We start from the raw sequence: 8,109 nt of genomic DNA, 5'->3' as shown, positions 1-8,109 counted from the left end.
GTTGTTTGGTTGATCATCATCCTGTTTTATTTCTCTTATATTGAAGATGTTTTTTTTCTTTAATCTGTTGGTTGATCCTCAGCATCAAGGTTAAAAATGCAGTGAGATCCTGTGAGAACAGCAGATTTAAAGACGTCACCTTCACTGTAAATGTTAGATTTTACCTCCTGGCTCTGGGCTCTGACTCCCCTCAGTTCAGACTGACAGGACTGAACTCTGTCATCATAAACATCGTAAACCACTGTCTGTCGCTCAGCTGTCTGTCGATCAGCTGTCTGTCGATCAGCTGTCTGCCGATCAGCTGTCTGTCGATCAGACACACAAAAATCTCCTGGACCCAAAGGCTAAACCCAACTCATTCACTCTTTCATTTAGCTATCGTTAAAGGGCGTGGCCGTGGCGAAGCATCGAGTTTTGATCCCAGTCTGAACACATCTGCATGAGAGTCAGGAGTCATGGTCATAGCGCCACCTAGAGGAAACAGGAAGTGACATTAAACTTAGAGGCAGGTGAAAAGTCAGAGCCTCGTCGACCAGTCGGTGCTGGCGGTACGACGGTCCGTCACGTGTTGCTTGCAGCTTTAATTTAAAAATGTAACGGCACTTGTTCTTGAGTTCAGATTTCCGTCAGCGGCCCGAGCCGGTCGTGGCCTGTGATTGGTCTCATCGCTGCCTCTATCTGCTATATTTTCACCTGCTGTGCTCTATTAACTGAGAGTGTGGGTGTGTGAGAGGAGTGTGACATGTAATACACACTGACCTCAGGTCCTTCTGCATGTGAGAATGAGTCAGTGCAATCATCGAACCCACAGGAGCCTAACGCCTGATATTTCTACAGTTTCCATTTGTGTCTACTGTGATTAGACTCCACCACGTAGATTATCTTGTTTTATGAGGAACACACTGACTTACCTGGGATATATAAATTTATTTTCTTTGTTTGTTTATATGTGGTAACTCGACCTTACTGTAGGAAAATGAGCTACGAGACAACCACATGAGAATAATGACAGTTAAACTTTTCTAAGCTCCATCAAATTTTTCTCACTTATTTGAAAGAAAAAAGAGGAAAAAAATCCCAGAATGTCAGATCCTTCTCTCACTCAGGTGTCTGTTTCAGTGAGTGCAATGATTCGTCACGAGGAATCAGACTAATCATCTGAGCTCTGAGAGTACAAACTGAGCAGATGTACGGATGGACGGATGGACGGATGGATGGACAGGCAGTGAGTCAGCGGCGGAGACGGCGTGAGGTGAGTCGGCACAGTGACATTTAAAAAAAAAAACTTTTCTGATGGATCGTTCTGAAACTCAGAAGTCATCTCTGTGATTTATCTCTTCGTTCATCCATCCGTCTTCCCGCCGTCCGCCGCGTGTTCCTTCATGCGTTCGTTCGTCTATCCATCCATTGATCTCCTGACCTATCCATCCATCTATTGATCCACATCTCGATCACTTTATCACTCACATCATCCTCACGCCCTTCACTCCAGGTTCCATCTCTTCTTCTGCTCTTCACATTTATCTGTATCACGTCTCTCCCTCATTTCATTTTCTTCTGTCATGCTCTGCCCATTTTTCTTAATTTCCTTTTTATCCGTCCGTTTCATATTTTCATATTCCCTTCTACTCATCTGTCTTTGTCTCCCCATTTGCATTTCTCCTTCATCTTACTTTGTTAATCCATCTATCCTGCTTGACTTTCACTCTTCTTTTTCTATTTACCTTGTTTCCTTTATCACATTTTCCGGGTTCTTGGATTGCTCCTCCAAATCTGCACTTTGTTTTGTCTTTTTTCTTGATTTCTTTCCTTCTTCTATCATATAAGTTCTTATTCCCATCTTTTAATTGAACTTCCTGAGGTATTTGTCTCATTTTCTTTAAATCTTTTCTCTTTTATTTGGTGAAAAAGACAAGTTTAAGCCCTTTTTAACCTTACTATTTTGTTTTGTTCTGCAGCTCATGTTTGTGTTGCTCACTTTTTTTATTGCCTCACTTAATTCCATCCCTCCCTCCATCCTTCTGTCCATCCCTCGAGTGCAGCTCAAAGCTTAAAGTCTCAAATCTTCCTCATAAGCCTTTAAAAAGCCAACGTTAAAGTGGAGCTTAAATCTGTGATCAGCAGCCTCTCTGCAACCGCAGCTAATGAGACAGAGACTCCTTTTATTCAGCCTTTTTTTCAAAAGAGTTCAAATGTGCTTCACAACTAATTAGATAAAAGGAGTAAAACAAACGGCTGATAAAAACACAAAAACACCTTTCGCACTCAATTTGTTTGATAAAAATGCAATTTAGTATCGAGACATTTAAAAAGAGGCCAGAACGGAAAAACATGAAAACAAAAGCAAAAGTTCAAACAGAATCCTGATGATTTGTGTGTTTTCAGTCTCAGAGGAAGTTTGTCCTGCAGGTGGCGCTAGAGGAAGAATCGTGTGTCATTATAATGTAAAGGGTTTAACCTCTGCAGAGGAGGAACACGTTCATCAAACATCATGTGACTCCAGTCTGTCCTCACTTGAATAACAGCACTTTCTGTCTTCTGACGTCTAGTAGTGCTGCCATCACTGCGGTGTGTTGTGTTTTGAAGATGAAGAAGCATCAATGAAAAATATAAAACATAAAATCTAAAACTATAAGAAAGACGAAATATAAAACATGTAAACAAAGGAATATAAAAATAGGAACACATTGCATAAAAAGTAAAGGTTAAAGTAAAATTATGATGGCTTGCATTCATTTGGGCGCTCGCCATAGAGAGACGCCACCACAGCGACAGCAGCTTGTAAACTTGGCCAGTTTCATCTAGACGTAGAAATATTGTATTTTCTGCACTGATGATCAAACATAGACGGCAACAAAATCTGCATAAAGAGGAGGTTGGGATGGATGGATGGATCCTGCTGCCCCAAATGCTCACTAAAGCACCAAATTTGGATGAATCCACCGCTGAAAATAGTCCCTGACAAATACACTTCCTCCTGTTTTTAGAGGTTCTATCTTTTAAAATGACATTTTTACATGACATTTTTTTAGTAATAGCTACAGTAGGTCAAAGTCTTTGTCCTTTCATGTTTCTGCGTTGCCCCATTCAAGAGAACACCTGTCAATCAAACAATGAGGGTGGTACTGTGATGACTTCATTTTTTATATTTTGCAGTTTATGTCCCAGCCATTCTTCTTTAAACTGAAAACATACAATGAAAAGCACAACTTCCTGTTTGTCACACAAAACATACTCGACAGAGAGTGCTCAGAGAAAATGGAAAAGCTTTCATGAGCTGCAGATGCTGTATAACAGCAGTCAGCGAGGAGAGGGGCTGACATTTATTTAGAGGAAAATGTCTCTGATTCTGACTTTAATAAGCCTGAGTGCTTTGGCTCATAAAATGTACGGGCTGCTGCTGGTCACGCTATTAAAGCCTCTCTGATGCTGATTCAGACGCTAAAAAGGCAGAGAAATGACAGAAAGATGGATTTACAGAGGTTAAAGTGTGGAGAGAGGCTTTCAAACAACAAAAGACAGACGGAGGAACACCTGAGGAGGAGCGCAGATGAAAGGATAAGAGAAAGTTAAGGGAAGAAGAACCGACAGGCAGGGCGAGATAAGAGGAGGACGGAGGACAAGAGAGGACAGTTATGCTAATTGAAGGAGGGGTAAATATTTAGAAAACGAGGTGCCGCTAAGTCTTTGGCTCCGGGCGGCTTAGAGACGTCTTAAAGCCTGTTAAGTCCTTTTACTAGCCCCCTCACCCCGGCGTGAACCTGGCAGCAGCGAGGATCCATATGGCTCCGATGGTGCGCTGACAAGCTGACGGGCTGAAGACTCCCTGAAATGACAGTTGGAGTCACGAGGATTAGCCAAATACGGCTAATACTGCTGTCAAATGAGCGTCTGGACTGTGCAGCTATTTGTCCCCAAACTGTCTTCATCTCAGTCCATATATTTCAGATTAGGCTCCAAATAGCCCTGACAAGACTCGGCTTTGATTAGCTAAAAAACAGCTTAACAAAATGCCGTCTGACTGGAACTATTTGGAATCCTCATCATCAATATTTCACTTTGAAAACTTGTGATTCCTGTGATTTATTAGCACTATGATCATGCTGGGAAATGTTGTAATTTAACCCCAGAACTGTGTCGTTATTATTTCCTTACATCACCATCTCAATAGGAACTGCTGGGTTTGGAAACATAAAATGTATCTGAACAATGGAACCATTTAGATTCCCTGTAGTCTTAACCTTATTTCAGTATTTATTTCTGATACAGTTTTATGACACTTTGGGTTTACGTATGCAGAACTATTTGGGGTCCCTTCCCTCTATACTTTCCTCAGTATATTCCTTATGCTAAAGATTTCAGAACTGGATCAATCGAGTCTTGCTGTGTTAAATTTATTTGCACTCTGCAGCTATTTGGAGTCCCTTATATCTTTTTTTCCCTCAGTTTTTAGTATATGTCTAATTCAGTTGTGAATATAAATAAATAGTAATACACGCTCCTAAACAATACTGGGAAATCTCAGAGTTTAGAAGTGTCACATGTTTCTGGATTCTGCAGCTATTTGGAGTCCCTTGTGTCTATATATTTAGCATCATTGTAATGTTACTGTAACAAAATTTAGCAGTGTCAAATGTATTTGGACAACTTAGCTATTTGGACTCCCTGCTGTTATCTTTCTTTATCTTACTTATTGCTTATAGGGTCTTATGAGAAAAAGAAAGTGACCTCCCTGAGTTTAGCATCATGAAATGCATTTGGAGCTATTTGGAGTTCTTTATTCATTATTGTTTTCAGAACATTTCTAACCATCATAAAATGTATGTAGAGCTATTCTGGATCCCTTCTCTCTATATTTTCTCATATATATCCTCATGTTACTGTTACTTGATGCTGAAGAAACAATAACTGGATCAACTTGAGTCTTGCTATGTTGAGTATATTTGAACTCTGTAGCTATTTGGAGTCCCTTACATCATTATTTGATTCAAATATATTTATCATCAGCTTTTATACAACTTTGGTACGCTACCTGCAGTAAACGCTGCTTAACCATTGAAATGTATGTGGAGCTTTTTGGAATCCCTTCTTTCTGTATTTCTAATGTTATTGTTACTATACTATTGTTACTGTTATTGTTGCTATTTGGTGTCCCTTACTTGTATATATTTTATAATGTTTCCAATCTTGCTGATAGAACAATAATGGAAATGGTGCCAACTGCATTTGGACTCTATAGCTATTTGGAGTCCCCTCCGTCCATGTATTTTCTGTTATATTTCCAATGTGACTGTCACTAAATGCTGATGAAACACTAATGGAAAACACTGAATTGTAACAATATTTGCCTCTGAGATATAATGGAGTACAAAGTGGCATGAAATGAAAAGCAGAAGACCCTTGAATTTGTAGTAAAGTACTGTACTTATTCCACCGCTGCAAACACTGATAATGTCAAATGCAATTTCTCTGTTAATGAACTGAAACATAATTATAAAAGGTTATCTTAATTATCCCTAATTCCTGTATTTAATTGATCATAAATGATCATCTTTGTTGTACTCTTTAATGTGGTAAAAACACTGTGACTTCTACAGTCAGTGTTCAGTTGGGACATTTTACTCAGTGCACACGTTGGTCTTAATTATAAGAACCAGAATGGAGAGTGATGGTGTTATAATAGGAGTTTAAGAGGTTAGTTTTCAATATTTCTGACTGTGAGGAACGTCTCTGACCTCGCACTGATCTCTGCTGCGGTACTTCAGCTCCCTTCATCCCTTCATTATTTTAGCCCCCGAGACTTCTGGGAAAAGTCCATCCACTTAGCATCACAGTGAGCCAGCGGGGTTTTCAGGCTCGGAGTAGAAATGTTAACAGCACCTTCAGAGTCTCTCAGAGGGACACCGAGCTTTGACCTCGGGGTAACTCTGGAGGATCTGTGGTGGTTTGTCCCGCCGGGCGGTGCAGAGGTCTCATCATTTGGACCGCACTCTGACAGCCAGAGGTCGAAGGTTCAAATCTGTCCAAGTTCTCCTCCCTGTCCTCAGTGCACCCCCCCCCCCCCCCCCCCCCACACACACACACACAGCTAATGGATGTCGGCTTACGCTGTTAAATCACAGGATATTAGGTGATTCAGCAAAAGCCTCATGGTGCATTTACAGGAAGAAAAATGAGGCTGTAAAATGAGATTTAATGTTAGATTTATTACAGCGGGCCCCGGGGACGAGAGAGCAGTTTGACTCGTCTTGAGGCAGAATAAAACTTCATCGCTGCATGAATCACCTGAGAAAGACATTTTTTTACAAATGATCTTTTTTATTGAGCAGCCGCTAATTAATAAAAGGACGTCAAAGTTCTGTTATTGCCACAAGTTAACTTTTAACCTCAGAGCTGCTCACAGTCAAGAGGGAATCTTAAGCAGTTCAGTTCAGTTCAGTTCTGTTCACAGTGGGTTCTGTACACAGGACTCCCCAAAAACACACATCTGAGTGTTTCTCTGGGGAACAGAAAGTCCACACAGTCTGTAGAGGTAGAGTACAGGTACAGATACTTGTGAAAAAGGATGAAAAGTAAAAGTGGTCTTAGTGGAAAAAGTACAGGTTCTGACATGTACTCAAAGTATAAAATCCCTCTCTGTCTGTTTCAGGTTCTTATGTTCTTAAAATCTTGATACATATTTTTTGTCTTGTTACGTCTTTTGTGTAGTTTGTAGTGTTGTTAAGTCTTTCTCATCTTGTTCTCAGCTTTTTGTCTTGTTACATTTTTTTGTTTTGTTGCATCTTTTAAAACGTTTTTTGTCTTGGATCATCTTTTTCGTATCATTACATCATTTTTGGTCTCATTACATCTTTTACGTTGCTTTCATCTCTTGCTGTCATGTTAAGTCTTTTTCGTGTTGTTTTTCGTCTTGTCTTTTAAGTGTTTTTTTTTTTTTTTGTCTTGTTATGTCTGTCTTGTCTTTTTAAGACTTTTAAGACTTTTAAGACTTTTAAGATCCTCTGACTTTTCTTCTTGTACCTCCAGAAGGTTCATATTTGTGTCTTTCATTGAATTATTTCAACAACTATTGGACAGATTGTCTTGAATTTAGGTTCATGTTCCTCTTAGGATCTATCCCGATAACTTTCATGATCCTCTGACTTTTTAATCAACTGACATCATCTGTCAACAGTTTAATGTGACCTGTCAGGTTTATGACCAGATACCTGCAGGCGTTTACTGTGTTTTGTGCCAATTAGCATATTTTAGCATGTTAAAATGCTAAAATTACAGGTTGTTTTAAACCCATCGACCATCATCTGATGACAGTTCAGTTCCTCTTCAGGGGAACCGTTTCAGGGCTTCCTGTACGGTCAAGACTTCCTCTCTGGCTGATTAGCAGCTTGAGATGTGAGAATGGAAATGTTAAAAATGTCATCAGACTGTAGCTGATGGGTTTGTAGATTGCACTTTGGTCCATATGGACTGTTTACCTCCATCCAATCAAAGTTCACTCAATAGCAGTCAATGGTCGATACTACTCAGACTGCAAACAGACTAAGAATAGAAACTAGAACACTTCACATATCAAGATTTTTCCCATGACTACAGATTCTGCACTCATACACAAATATCTGTTTATAGAGATTCATTTTGAGGAATTAAACTTGAGGAACCAAGACAGCGGTTTAAATTTAATTGCTGTCTGATAGTTCCAGATGGGAGGGTGTTAAAGTTAATTTCCTGATAGTTTAATGGCGGTTACACCTGAAAGCATAAATAAAGATCCATCAAACACTCAGCAGATCGTTTATTTTGGAGGGAGGGAGTCTCATTTTCCTCCTCTGCATGTCTCCTGTTCATTCAGTCATTAAATACAACTCAAACATCTGTCACACCAAAGTAACCGCAGAGGACAACTGAATCACTCTGAGCTGCTTAAAAAATGATTCCAAATGCTATAATACATCATGGGCCCTAGACTTAAAAGTTCAGATGTGGAAACACAGACAGGACTGGTTTAAATGGACTTTTACTTCTTTTAGTTCCTGAGATTAGTTCCTCTGGTGTCAAAGGTCCTGAGAAGGTGAACATGCTGAACGTTCCTGCTAACATCAGTGAGTAAAG

Source organism: Lutjanus erythropterus, chromosome 16 (assembly GCF_056507025.1).
Source record: "Lutjanus erythropterus isolate fLutEry1 chromosome 16, fLutEry1.hap2, whole genome shotgun sequence".
NCBI classification, from domain to species: Eukaryota; Metazoa; Chordata; class Actinopteri; order Lutjaniformes; family Lutjanidae; genus Lutjanus; species Lutjanus erythropterus.
Note: the sequence above shows the minus strand (reverse complement) of the source record.